Here is a 15,724-nt window from a genome sequence, read left to right on the forward strand (position 1 = left end):
TCATGCCCTTTCATGTTTAGACTCATATTACTGCAGTAAGTGAATAAAGGCTTATTATTTTCAATTTGGTTCGTTGTCTTTATAGACCACCTTCACAACTGGTAGCTCTCTCAGTGACAAATGGTGGCAAGCAGGGTGGCCCAATTAAGCACAATGCCTTTCTGGAAAAGTAAAAAGCATGAAGATCCCGAAGACCCCCCAGGGCATTTTGGGGAGATGCTAGAGAAGACTACAAGGCTTCTAGGGAAATACCAGCTGGTTATTTGCAGGAGTCTGAGGGTCCTAAAATGCACTTTGCCAGCCACAGCAATGAGTCTCAGGAAGTGCTATGTCAAGAATACCCTGGGGCACTGTTGGAGAGGGCTAGCAGATTGTTTATGCAAGCTTTTGGGGTTAGAGGGGTAATAGTGGTCCTTCTCTTTAGTCCCAGACTCCTTGACAAAATGCCTGGTGGGTCAAATTAGGGATTCAACAGAGGGGCTCTGGGAAATCTAGGGAAGCAATTCCCTGGCTACTGCTATTGTCCTCTGATGATAGTACTAAGTACAAGCTAAGCTGCACCCAACCATTGCTGTCAGCTTTAGTGAGGTCCCAGACAACGATGGACAGTGATGTAAAGAGACCTTAGAGACCTGGGTTGTTCACTTGCATGGTGAAGGAGGTAATCTTAAACTTCGTGAAGGACCATGATACTTTGTGGGTTGTGGTCACTCTAAAACCCCTTTTTAAGCCTGCCCTGACAGCAGAAAGTTTGCTCAAGGAGGAGGAAGAAAGAGGGAAGATGAGAGGCAAATACCAAGATGCTCTCCTTCCTCAGCTGGGAACTGTTCATGCTCTGATGGCTTTCCGCCTGAACCTATCACTAAAATCATGTTTGGACCACCAATGCAGAGTCTAGAGCAGCCCTGTTAATCATGTTATAATAATGAGTAAGAACAGTAGATAAGATTGTTAACCAGCTCACATTTCTAGATTTATTTGTGCTACTCCTGCTGGTTATCAAACTAAATCAAACTTCTTCATCAGGTCAGGTGACAATGTTCTGCAACAAAATCCAGAACCTAAGTGACATATTTTTAGGCACGGAGAAAACAGCTTCTGCCCAAATAGTAAAGACCGACTGGCAAAGAGAGCAATATAAAACGGTAACCATGTGCTCTCTCCTGGATGATGCTTCTAGAGAAGCTCTCTGAGTCTGGTTATTCAAAGAGGAGGTTGATGGCCAGATACTAGGCCATAAAGGCCACAAAGGGTAGCCCCATTAGGCTCTGCATGTTAACAAGTGCTATGATTTATGAAAGTGTTATCCCCTCTGTTTCTCCCTGTGAATATGGAGATGAATAGGTGAGCCCTTCTAACTTGTACTGCGAACTCTCAACTTTCAACAACAAAGACCAGGTCCCAATATCCCCAGTAAGGACCAGAGGTTGTATCCCAGAGTCAGAGTTCAATGGGGAGGTAGGGAAGAATTATATTTCTGGGCCTTTTGGATACTAGCACAGAGGCGACTGTGATGCACAAAGCCCATCACCAGAATGAGGTGAAAACAAATAATGTCTCTGATTTGGGGTTTGAGGTCACTACCAGTTGGATCCTTACCTAGACCCACTGTGGATGGGTCTCTTTGGCCAACTCCAAACTCCAAATAAAACCTTTTTATGGTATTCACTACTGAATGTATTACCAATATAGATGTATTGTCTAAGTGAACACCTGCTCACATATGCCCACAAGCCCCGAAGAAAACTGCTCCAGTCAACACCTTTTTTTTTTTTTTTTTTTTTTGTGGTACGCGGGCCTCTCACTGCTGTGGCCTCTCCCGTTGCGGAGCACAGGCTCCGGACGCGCAGGCCTAGTGGCCATGGCTCACGGGCTTAGTCGCTCCGCGGCACGTGGGATCCTCCCGGACCGGGGCACAAACCCGTGACCCCTGCATCGGCAGGCGGACTCTCAACCACTGCGCCACCAGGGAAGCCCTCAACACCTTTTTAGTGGGGCACATGGAAGACCACAAACCTCCCTGACTAGCAGCCCCTAGTGCTGTTGTTTCTCAAAAATAGTAGCAACTGCCTAGAGTGAAAAAGAAAAAAGCAATGCCTTCATCGCTGAGTTTAAGAACAACAAAGTTCTTCATGAGACTAATTCTCCACTCAATAGTCCTATCTCATCTGTGCACATGGCCTTAGGAGCATGAAGTCTCAAGGGATTATCGGCAGCTCAACACTGTAGCAAATCTCTAAGCACTGGCAGCACCTGACAGTACCTGACTTTGAAACTGTCACAGAAGCTACTTCCCAAGATAAAGAAACTTGGTGTACAACAAATGACATCACTGTCCACATGGATAATCCAGAGTCAGTTTAATTTTATGTGGAATGGGGTGCAATATACCACTAATGTCCTTCCACAAGTCTACCTAAATTCCCCTACTATTTGTCATCAGATATGCTAAGACCTAGAAAAAGTCTGGCTACTGGAAGGAATACCAGCCTTCCACAATACTGAAGATGTCTTCCTGGTGGTCCCAGACAAGGTCATTACCCAATAAGGACTGGTCACTCTGCAGACTCACATGGGGCAACACGACTGAGCCATTAAAACAGACAAGGTACCAGGATCTATCATCCAAGTGAAATTCCTAGACATGATCTGGAAAGAGTGTCAACATCCTATTCCAGAGGAGGTGATTGCCAATATTTGATGCTCTCAACTCCCCCAAATAAAAAAGAGATCCAGCAATTGGTTGTACTTTTCTGGTACTGGCACTTTCCACGCAGGGAACTTGATGGCACCTATCTATGAGGTTACCAAGAAGACCTCGCCCTTGTGTGGGGCCCAATTAACAGAATACCCTGGTGTGGGGGCAGGGAGCCTCTAGCAAGCCTCCCAGGCTGCCCTTCCCCTAAGCCTCTCTGATTCCTATTTGCTGTTTTAGTTACATATCTCAAAAACGTCTCAGTTTGTCAATTGGAGCCTATGGCAGAATGGCCCTGATACTGGTCAGAAGTGCCCACTGGGCATAATTTCCTGGAACCTCTAATCTCCCAGAATCATCTAAAAGGTACACACACTTTGAGATACTACTGGACAGTTATTGGTCCTTGGTGGATACTGAGAGCATGTCCTATGGCTGTTAAATAATCTTACGACTAGAAATTCCAATCTGAAGGTATTAACACTTTTGATTTTGTTCTCTAGTTATCTTAGAGTATTCGCAGTTTAGGTCATTTATTTTTACTTCTATAAAATATACACTCAACTACATATTCATGAGCCAAAGAAAAAAGATCTTCTGATGAGTTTAAAATAATTTAAAGTTACCCATAATTATTATACTTACTATGACTCCTCCCCTTTCTGTAAGGTATTTGTTTCTCTACTTGCATTTGGGGTTTTGACACTGAATCTTGATTTACAAGCAATAAGATTTTCACCCAGTACTCCAATATGACATACATAAAGAGATCCATTTAATCCACTAAATGGGAAAACAGATCCATTGTGAAATCTTTAGATTTCAAATTTATAACAAGTGTACAGTAGCATTTTCTCTCATTTTTAAAGTTATCAATGAATTGCCATAATGTTAGGTCTTATATGAAAATAAGAAAAGTTTTAATGGGTGCTACTGAAACTGTCTCGTTATTTCATAGATATTTTGAGGAATCAAATATATTTCATACTAATCTCTACTTTTGGGGTATGTATACATTACATAAATACACAATAGATGAAACAATAAAAATACATATGTACAAGGTTATTCATTACAGTATTATTTGTAATTGCAAAATATTTTAAACCACCTAAATGTTCAAGAATAGAATACTGGTTGAATAAACCAAGATGTATACAATAAATTATGGTATAGTATAAACTATGGTATATAATGTGGTACTATTTTACATATTTATGTAAAAAATTTAAAAAGATTTTTATAAACTACATGGAGGAATTTCTAGGAGGTAATGTTAAGTGGAAAAAATTTTTTAAAGGTTAGCTAGTATGCTAACTTTTGGCTCAGAAAGCAGTAATCAAAAGAAATGAGAAATAGAGAGATATTAACTTTACAAGATGAAGCACAGAAAAGATAAGCAAAAAAATCATGTAGTTGGTTACCTGCCAGAAGACAGGGTGGGAGAGAGGACTGGGGAATGCATGGGAAGGACTGGGAAAGAAATGACGCTCTTAAGTATATCTTTGGTATAATATTTACTTCTGGAAGTAGGTCAATGTTCCATACATTCCAAAAATAAAACTAAATCAACAAGGATAAGAAGAGGAAATGAAAAAACATAATGAAATGAACCTACTGAAGGGTTAAAAAAATGATTCAAATTAGTCATAAATAGTGTTTGAAACATACCCTCAGTCTTGGGCAAGAGTATGGGGGACAGACAGAAAGCAAATCACTAAATCTTCCTAGTAGGCTTTTTTTTAGTGGTATGTGCTAAGTAATTCTGTAACAAGGGTTGAAGCATTGTAGAGTTGAGCAAATACATAAATCTGCTGATGTTTTAAGAGTCAGGATTAACACCCTGAAAGAAAGGACATACACATATGAAATGGAGGAAGGCAAGAAGGAGACCTGAGGGACTAGAACTGAAGGTGTCTGAGAGTCCTCATGATTTCTAAAATATATGAGTATATAACATATGCATATATGTGTGCACATGCACATTTATGTGTATATGAATATATGTACATGTGTGTAAAAACTAAGGAGTGTGGATCCAAGTGAAAATCCTATGTGTCATCTTACCTGGCAGTTACCATGGGAGAAAGCTTCCAACCCACACTAGACCGACTACACAGCCAGTATATTCATGGGTTCAGGCCCCTCCAGGCCAACCAGTCTTACACAGCCCCAGTTAAGGGCTCAAATGAGGCACTGTACTGTTCAGGTGACTCTGCTTTGATAAGCTTACTGGGGAGCCTTGAAGACAATTTTCTCCTATCTGACTCAGTTTTCACTATTCTTCCATTCCGAGCCCTTCCTGCATTCCCTACCTCCTGGGTCCATAAAATGGCACGAGCCTTTAGTTTAGGGCACCTTTGGCAATGAGACAACCCCCCAACCATTTCTGATAAAACAACTCTTACCTGGGGCCTTCAGTGGGGAAAAATGGAAAGCTGGGACCTTTCCTGTTTAGACTCGTACTCATGCTATCACAGTAATTGAATAAAGGTTTAATTGTTACTTTCAGTTTGGCTTGTTATAATTGACCAACTCAACAACTGGCAGTGCTTTCTCTGACAAATTGGTGCAGTGAGCAGGGTGGATAGTACAGGCACACCTTGGAGATGTCACGGGTTCAGTTCCAGACCCCCGCAACAAAGCAAATATTTCAATAAAGCGAGTCATATGAATTTTTTGGTTTCCCAGGGCACATATAAAAGCTACGTTAACACGATACAGTAGTCTATTAATTGTGCAATAGCATTATGTCTAAAAAAACAATGTACATATCTTATTTTAAAAATACTTTACTTCTACAAAATGCTAGCCATCATCTGAGGCTTCAGCTAGTTCTAATCTTTTTGCCAGTGGAGGGTCTTGCCTCGATGTTGATGGCTGCTGGCTGAACAGGGTGGTGCTTTCTGAAGGCTGGGGTGGCTGTGGCGATTTCTTAAAATAAGACCACAGTGAAGTCTGGCTCATTGGTTGACTCTTCTTTTCATGAATGATTTCTCTGTAGCATGCAATGCTGTTTGATAGCATGCAGAACTTCTTTCAAAACTGGAGTCAATCCTCTCAAAACCTGCTGCTGCTTTATCAACTAAGTTCATATAATATTCTAAATCCCTTGTTGTCATTCCAACAATCTTCACATCATCTTCACCAGGAGTAGATTCCATCTCAAGAAACCACTTTCTTTGCTCAGCCATAAGAAGCAACTCTTCATTCATTAAAATCTTCTCATGAGATTTTAGCAATTCAGTTGCATCTTCAGTTTCTACTTCTAATTCTAGTTTTCTTGCTATTTCCACCACATCTGTAGTTACTTCCTCCACCGAAGTCTTGAATTCTTCAAAGGCATCCATGAGGGCTGGAATCAACTCCTTCCAAACTTCTCTTAATGTTGACATTTTGACCTGTTCCCAAGAATCATGAATGCTCTTAATGGCATCTAGAGTGGTGAATCCTTTCCAGAAGGTTTTCAATTTACTTTGCCCAGATCCATCAGAGAAATCACTATCTATGGCAGCTATAGCTTTACAAAATGTATTTCTTAAATAATAAGACTTGAAAATTGAAATTACTCCTTGATCCATGGGCTGCAGGATGGATGTTGTGTTAGCAGGCATGAAAACATTAATCCTGTTGTACAGCTCCAGAAGAGTTCTTGGGTGACCAGGTGCATTATCAGTGAGCAGTAATATTTTGAAAGGAAACTTTTTTTCTGAGCAGTAGGTCTCAACAGTGGGCTTAAAATATGCAGTAAACCATTTTGCAAACAGATGTGCTATTATCTGGACTTTGTTGTCCATTTACAGATCACAGGCAGAGTAGATTTAGCATAATTCTTAAGGGCCTTAGGATTTTCAGAATGATAAATGAGCATTGGCTTCAACTTCAAGTTACCAGCTGCATTAGCCCCTAACAAGAGTCAGCCTGTACTTTGAAGTTTTGAAGCCAGGCATTGACTTCTCTCTAACTCTGAAAGTCCTAGATGGCATCTTTTTTCAATAGGGGGCCATTTCATCTACACTGAAAATCTGATGTTTAGTGTAGCCACCTTCATTAATTATCTTAGTTAGATCTCCTGGGTAACTTGCTGCAGCTTGTACGTCAGCACTTGCTGCTTCGCCTTGCGCTTTTGTGTTATGGAGATGGCTTCTTTCCTTAAACATCATGAGCAACTTCTGCTAGCTTCAAACTTTTCTTCTGTAGCTTCCTCACCTCTCTCGGCCTTCATAGAATTGAAGAGAGTTAGGGCCTTGCTCTAGATTAGGCTTTTGCTTAAGCAAATGTTGTGGCTGGTTTCATCTTCTGTCCAGACCACTGAAATTTTATCCGTATCCACGATAAGGCTGTCTTGCTTTCCTATCATTTGTGCGTTCACTAGAGTAGCACTTTTAGTTTCCTTCAAGAACTTTTCCTTTGCATTCACAACTTGGCTATAGTTTGGAGCAAGAGGTCTAGCTTTTGGCCTGTCTCGGCTTTCGACATGCCTTCCTCACTTAGCTTAATCATTTCTAGCTTTTGATTTAAACTAACACGCAACTCCTCCTTTCAGTTGAACATACAGAGGCCATTGTAGGGTTATTAATTGGCCTAATTTCAATATTGTTCTGTCTGAGGAAATAGGGAGGCTGGAGGAGAGGGAGAGAGATGGTGGGGAAGTCAGGACACACATAGCATTTATCAATTAAGTTTGCCATCTATATGCATGTGGTTCGTGGTGTCCCAAAACAACTACAATAATAACATCAAAGCTCACTGATCACAGATCACCATAACAAATATAATAATAATGAAAAAGTTTGAATATTGTAAGAATTACCAAAATGTGACACGGAGACATGAGGTGAGCAAACGCTTTTGGAAAAATGGCACTGATAGACTTGCTTGATGCAAGGTTGCCACAATCCTTCAATTTGTAAAAAATGCAGTATCTGCGAAATGCAATAAAATGAGGTATGCCTGTAAAGCACAGTGCCTTTCTAGGAAAGCAAAACTCTGAAGATCCCATGGGGCACTTTTGAGAGGTGTTAGAGAGGTCCATCAGACACTCTCAAGTGATACTAGTGGATCACATGCAAGAGCCTGAGAGTTCCATGGGTGCTTCATCAGTCATGCTAATGTGTCTCAAAAAGTACTAGTGGACCCTGGGGTTTCTTTGGGGAGTGCTAGTGACTTTTTACATAAGCTTTTCAGGTATAAGGGGGAACAGTGGTCCTTCCCTTTTAGTTTCTACCCCCTTGCCCAAACTTGACTCAACTCCATGAGTCAAATTACAGATCCAAAAGAGACACTCATAGGAAAGCTAGGGAAGCAATTCTCTAGCTACTGATGGGAACAAAATTCGTTCCTCCAGTGATGGGAACAAAGTTTGTCAGAGACCCTGAATTGCACCCCAATACTACTGTTAACTGTAAGTATGTCCCTGGCACCATAAGACAGCCTAAAGCAAAGTGAATTTTTGTTGGGACTTATGCCTAAAATGTAAAATAATGAAGAGCCTTTTGGGATCACTTCACCCCAGCAATGTGAAGTTCTCAGAGACTTGGGTAGTTTGCCTCCAAGGTGGAGGAGGTAATCTTGTTTTACTTAGTAAGTAAGAGAATCGTACCTCTGGTATGTGACCCCCACTTTCAAGTACAAAACAGCAGCTACCTTGCCTAAAGAAGAAGATGGCACTGGGATGAAAGGATACAAGCACTCAAGATAATTTACATCCTCAGCTGGGTATTATTTGGGGAATGAGAGATTTGACCTGTGCACCATGAGTTCCTTGCCACTCTACAGCATGGTTGAATTATACTTCCAGTGGATATAGTTTCCTTGTGAGCCACCCTAGTGGTGTCTTAGATGTACAAATGTGGGATAAGAACAATAGATGATGAGACTGTCAACAAGACTCAGATTTCCAGGTTTGTTCACGTTAACTTCTTCTGGTTATTGAGCTCAATTAAACCTCCTCACAAGGCCACATTGATCAATCTGTGACAATCCAGATCTTCACTGACAAATCACTGATTTAAAAAAATGTGGTTACTGCCCAGAAGGCAAAGACCAACCAATAGAAAGAGCAATGTAAAAATGGTAAGCCTGTTCCCCCTCTTAGACCATTTGGGCTAGATCCTTCCCAAAGAGATCTCTGGATCTAGGTTACTCAACAAAAGCTTCCCAGAGAGGAGACGGATGGACTTTCCCACCAAGAATTTATGGTCATTGCGTGAGGGGGCCATGGGATCCACTAGGCTGCTCCACTGGAGTCTGCGAGGTCATGGCCTCACGATTAATGCAAGTGCTACTCCCTCTGCTCCTTCCAGTGAACCTGGGGGTAGGGGTGGGGAATTAAAAACCCCTATTAACTTTTAACCTAGTTTTTCAGCTTTTAAAAATAAATAAGACTAGTGGTTGGGCCAAGGTTTCTATGTCTCTAGTGGGGAACAATGGTCGTATATCAGGTTAAGAGTTCAATGGGGAGCTAGGGGAGAACTGCATTTATTGGGTCTCCTGGATATGGGTGCATAGTTAACCATGCCCTCCGCAATCCCTGACACTACAGTGAGAGGGTTATAGGTTAAACTGTTCCCACTTCCCCTCTACCAAGAGGGGATTCTTATCCCACAGTACCTTAGAATGTGGTCTTATTTAGAAATAGGGTCTTTACAGAGGTAATCAAGTTAAAATGAGGTTATTAGAGTGGGTCCTAGTCCTTATAAAAATGGGAAATCTGAGCACAGAGACAGACAAACATATGGGGAGAGCACCTTGTGAAGATGAAAGCATAGATCAGGGTGATGAATCTACAAGCCAAGGAATGTCAAATGTTGCCAGAAAACCACCACAAGGTAGGACAGAGGCAAAAAAGAGTTTTTTGCTCGAGTCCTCAGAAGAAAACAACCCTACCAATATCTAATCCCAGACTTCCACCATCCTGATTGTAGGACAATATTTTTTTATGCCATTCAGTTTGTGGTCCTTTGTTATAGCAGTCCAAGCAAACTCATATAGATTTCTGGTACTGGGAAGTGGGCTACTGCTGTAAAAAAATACTTTAAAATGTTGAAGCCAAAGAACACCACATATTGCCAGCAAACCACCAAAAGCTAGAAGTATTGAACAGATTACAATAACAATGCCTCAGAAGTAACCATCCCTGCTGACACCCTGATATCAGACTTCTAGCCTCCAGAACTCTGAGACAATAAATTTCTGTGTTTTAAGTCAATAAGTTTGTGGTACTTCGTTAGAGCAGTGCTAGGAATCTAATACAAAGAAGAAACAAACAATGCTCTCTGGTTTTCAGTCTCAGTCCAACACCACCAGAACCTTTACCAGATACAGCTATAAGTGGGCCCCACTGGAGCATTACAATTGTTATGGCCACCAGTGTAATGGCTCCCACCATTGAATATATATTGGTACAGATGTACTGTCTAAGTATATCCCTGCTTGAATTCACTCCAAAGTCCTGAAGGTAGGTGCTGCAGTTAGGGACATTTTATGGCATGTGGGGACCATAAACCTACCCTCCTAACACTGTGCAGTTCTACTGTTTACCAGTAAAGTATCAATGGACTAGCAAAGATATAGCTATCCTAATTGCTGAGCTTAATGGAGCCACAGTTTTCTGAGACTCATTCTCCATTCAGTAGCCCTGTTTGACCTGTGCACCTGGCCTCAGTCACGTAGAGATTCAACTGATCATGGCTCAATGCTGTAGTGCAGCCCTGGGCACTGGCACTAACAGACTTTGGGACTGTCACAGAGGCTACTGCCCAAGATGAAGAAGCTTGCTGTACTACAACTGACATCTCAAACTCCCTCTTCAGTATGACTGTCCACACAGATGATCAGAATAGGTATAGATATAGGAATAGGTATAGGTATACATATAAAAACTGGGGAGAATCTGACTCCAGGCAAAAATTCTATGTGTGATCTTTCAGGCTCAATCATGGACAGTTACAGAGGTCTTATCTGGTAGCTGTCATGGGGAAAAACTTCACACCCCATACTATATTTGAGGCACAGCCAGTGCACTGCAGGCATTGGAGGTAGTTGCAGTCATGGACAAAGATCCATCCAGACTGGCATATCTGCATTCTAGCTCAAGTGTATCCATTGGTAAAATTCCTTATGACACAGAGGAGACCTCAGGTGAGGCATTATATTGTTCAGCACTTCTGCCTAGACCATCTTACTGGGTGGCCTTAAAAACTCTTTCTCTATTCTAGTTCAACACTTTTCCATTCTAAGCCCTCTCTCCTCTACTTCCTCATGGCACTTGGGTCCATAAAACATCAGAGGCTTTTGGGGACTTCCTCCACAGTAAGATGTTCCTCTCCTCTGCTCTGATGCACATGACCCACCTCTGGGCCATTCTGTGGGGAAAATAAAACATTGGTGGAGCTATGGCCCTTTCCTGTTTAGGCTCTTGCTTATACTATCTCAGTAAATAAATAAATATTTAATTGTTACTTTCAGTTAGTCTTAATTGACCAACTAAAAACTGGCAGCTCACTTTTTGACAAACTAACACACTGAGCAGGCGGTCAATGAAGCACAATGCTCTTCTAGAAAAGCAAAATACTGAAATTTTTACTGGGCAATTTTGGAAGATATGAAAAAAGTCTTTGGGGTGCTCTGACATAGTACTAGTGGATTATTTGCATGAGTCCAACAGGGCTCATTATCAGCTATGCCAGTGATTCTCAGACAGTGATAGTGGATGCCACAAAGCACTCTTGGAGAGTTCTAATGGATTGTTTACATAAGATTTTACGTTCTCAGGGGAATGGTCCTTCCCTTGAGCTCCCAACTCCCTGGCCGAATTCCCATAGTAAGTCAAATTAGAGAACCAACAGAAGGACTCTATGAAAGCTAGGGAAGCAATTCCCTAGATGCTGATTATTGTTCTCTGATGATGGATCCAACAATCAGAGACTCTGTGAGTTGAACTGTATCCAATGACTACTGTTATCTCCAAGCATATTCCTGGTGCCAAAAGAGAGCCCAGAACACAGCAGTTATTAAAACTTGTCCCTTTAATTAAAAATAATGTAGAGCCGTTTGGAATCACTTTATCCAGTGACCTGAAGAGACCTTAGAGCCTTGGGTAGTTTGATTCCTTGATGAAGGAGGTAATCTTATTAAACTTAGTAAGAATGGTGCCTGGTGGTATCCATCAATACAGATCCTTCCCACTTTTACTCAGACCTCTAAGCTTTCATAAATAAATGTGACTAGAGGTTAGAGAAGGTCTCTATGTCTCCAGTGGGGAACTGAGGACATATGCTAAGGTCAGAGTTCAAACTGTGGAGGGGAAATATTGCATTTTGGGGGCCTTTTGGATACTGGTGAACAAATTTCTGTGATTTTGACAGTCCCTTGTAAAAGGATGAGGAGGAAACAGATAATTCTCTGTAGTTTTAGCCCACCCACCACTAGGACTCTTTTCCAAACTCAACTATGAGTGAATACGCTTTGGACTACTACAAACCTCCATAATTGTGGTTTCTACCACCGAATATGTTATTGGTAGAAATGTACTTTTTATATCAAGCAGCACTAACCACCCCCCACCATGACAAGATTTAAAGTTAGGATATTTTAGTGGGGTATGTTAAAGATTATGATCTACCAAACTACTGGCAACTAGCACCTCTGTCTACCAAAAACAAAGTCACAGGCCTTGGTAATAAAAAGGGGCAACTGCCTTCACTGTTGAGCTTTCAAAGGCCAACAAATATCTGTAAACTATTTCTCCATTCAGTAACTCCACCTGGCCTGTGTGCAAGATCTTTGGTGCCCAGACTCTAAATTGATTAGGGTTACACAAAGCGTTAGAGCTACCTATGGCACCAGTGGTACCTGACATTGTGACAGTTATAGAGGTTATCATCCAAGATAAAGAATCTTGGTGTCTTGTGGTTGACATCACAAATGCCCTTCTCAGCATCCCTCTCCATGTGCATGATCAGGATTAGTTTGTTGTACACAGTATGGGTTGTATTACACCACTGATGTCCTTCCTTGAGACTCCCTAAATTCTCTACTTGTAATAATGCATAGGTAAAGACTTGGAAAAAGTCCTGCTCCTTGAGGGAGCACTAACCTTCCACTCTATTGATGAAATCATCCGAGTGGGCTCAGACAAGGGCACAACCCCCAAAGAACTGGATGTCCTGTTCACCTACAAGTATCATGAGGCTAGGCCGTTATTAACAACAAGGTACAAGGACCTAAAAATGAAGTAAAATTCCTGGGCATGATCTGTAAGGGGCATAATCCAGGGAAGATGACTGTCATGCTTTCAGCCCTCTCTGTCCCCCCAAATAAAAACCATCTGAGCAATTGGTGGGACTATACAGATACTGCCACACTCACAGGGATCACACAGCACCCAACAATCAGGTTACCATAAAGAGGACTATATTTGGCTGGGGACTTGATGGACAGGATCCCCTAGAAGCCATTCAACTGACTACACCAGATGCCCTTTTTGTGGACCCCTCTGATTTTCATTTGCTGTTTCAGTTAGGACTCTCAGTAACATCTTTCTTTGCCTACTGGAATCTATGGCAGAAGGCCACTACCATACATCAGAGGCATTCAATGGACTTTGGGTCCACAATCTGCCAGAGCTAGCTAAAAATTGCATATCCTTTATGAGACAGTTGGTGCATATCCTTTATGAGACAATTATTGGTCTGTTATTGGCCTTGAGAGCATGACTTTGGTCATGTAATAATCTTAGGACAAGAAATTCCAACCAAAACATAGAATACATTTGCTTTTGTTCTATAGCTTTGTTAGGGTATTCATATTTTATGTCAAAGTTTAAAACTTCTATAAAATATATGTTCAAAGACACATTCATGAACCAAATAAAGTTCTTCTGATGTATTTAATTTAAAACTCTATAGAAAAGGACTTGGGATTAGCTCAAGATGGTGGAGTAGGAGGACATGATTTCACCCCCTTCTTACAAAAACACCAAATTCACAACTAACTGCTGAACAACCATCAATGAAAAAAAGCTGGAACCTACCAAAAAAAGATACCCTATATCCAAAGACAAAGAAGAAGCCACAACGAGATGGTAGGAGGGGCACAATCACAAAAAAAATCAAATCCCATACCCACTGTGTGGGTGACCCACAAACTGGAAAACAATTATAAGATAGAAGTTATCTCACAGGAGTAAAAGTTTTGAGCCTTCCCAGCCTGGGGTTACGGCAACGGGAGGAGGAGTCCCCAGAGCATCTGGCTTTGAAGGCCAGCGGGGTTTGACCACAGGACCTCCAAAGGACTGGGGGAAATAGAAACTCCACTCTTGGAGGGCACATACAAACTCTCATGTGCACCAGGACCCAGGGGAAAAAAACAGTGATTCCATAAAAGACTGGGCCAGACCTACCTGCCTAGTATTGTGTGATCTCCTGTGGAGGCAGGGGGCAGCTATGGCTCACTGTGGGGACAAAGACACTGGCAGCAGCAGTTCTGGGAAGTACTCACTGGCGTGAGCCTCCCGCAGAGGCCACCATTAGCCCCACCAAACAGCCTGTAAGCTCCAGTGCTGGGTCATCTCAGGCCAAACAACCAACAGGGTGGGAACACAGCCCCACCCAGAAGCAGACAAGAGGCTTAAAGTATCAATGAGCATGGCCCTGCCCACCAGAGGAACAAGACCGAGCTCCACCCACCACTGGGTAGGAACCAGCTCCTCCCAACAGGTAGCCTGCACAAGCTTCTTAGACAGTCTCATCCACCAGAGGGCAGACAGCAGCAGCAAGAACTACAATCCTTCAGCCTGTGGAATGGAAACCAGAATCACAGAAAGTCACACAAAATGAGACAGGAGAGGAATATGTCCCAGATGAAGGAACAAGATGAAACCCCAGAAGAACAACTAAGTGAAGTATAAAGATAGCCAACCTACTGGAAAAAGAATTCAGAATAATGATAGTAAAGATGATCCAAGATCTTGGAAAAAGAATGGAGGTAATGATCGAGAAGATGTAAGAAATGTTTAACAAAGACCTAGAAGAACTGAACAACAATACAATAACTGAAATGAAAAATACAGTAGAAGGAATCAATAGAAGAATGAATGAGGTAGAAGAATGGATAAGTGACCTGGAAGACAGAATGGTAGAAAACACTACCATGGAACAGAATAAAGAAAAAAGAGTGAAAAGAAATAAAGACAATCTAGGAGACCTCTGGGACAACATTAAATGCACCAACATTCACATTTAGGGGTCCCAGAAGGAGAAGAGAGAGAGAAAGGACCTGAGATCACCACTGCAGAATCACCACTGCAGAAGTGACAGTGTCCCTCTGTGCTATGCTGGTGGTCCCAGGGTCTACACTGATGGAGTGAAGAGAGTGAGATTCTTAACCAGACTCAGATTTCTTGATTCATTCATGCCACCCTTGCTAGATAGGTATCAAGCTCAAGTAAGCCTCCTCAAAAGGTCAGGTCATTTGGCACTAGACAATCTGGATATTAACTGCCAAACTGTTGGACATGGAATAGCACCTAATGCCAAGGTAGCAGTGACTGACCAACAGTAAAGGCAATGTGAAAAAGGTCATCAGTAACCTACTCCTGGACAATTTAGACCTACATCTCTATAAGAGATCTATGGGTGAATATCCAATACGAGGTGTCAAAGAGGTAGGCTGATGGGCTCACTACCAAGGAACTCATGGCCTGGTAGTGGGCCAAGGGATGCCTGAAAGGAAGCTGAACTGGAATCCACGCGGGGACGACCTCTATGACTAACGCAAGTGCTATTGCTCAGCTCTTTCCATTGAATCTTGATGTGAGACTGAGAGCCCACCAACCTTTATCAAGAACTCTCTGCTTTCAAAAATGAACAAAACTATGAGTTAAACCAAGTCCCTTTGTCCTCAGTAGGAACATGAGGACCTATGCTAAGGTCAGAGTTTAATGGGGAGGTAGGAAAGAACTGCATTTCTTGGGTCTTTTGGATACTGGGGCTATGTGACTGTGATCTCAACTCCTGACACCAGCAT

General features: G+C 41.9%; 1 protein-coding gene across 1 annotated transcript in view; it reads right to left on the minus strand.

Moving 5' to 3' along the window:
• Positions 1-15,724, minus strand: part of CCDC7 (coiled-coil domain containing 7) — a 255,469-nt gene that overhangs the window by 57,880 nt on the left and 181,865 nt on the right. The gene's annotated exons all lie outside the window — the stretch shown is intronic.

The sequence above is a fragment of the Kogia breviceps genome, chromosome 3 (assembly GCF_026419965.1).
Source record: "Kogia breviceps isolate mKogBre1 chromosome 3, mKogBre1 haplotype 1, whole genome shotgun sequence".
NCBI lineage: Eukaryota > Metazoa > Chordata > Mammalia > Artiodactyla > Physeteridae > Kogia > Kogia breviceps.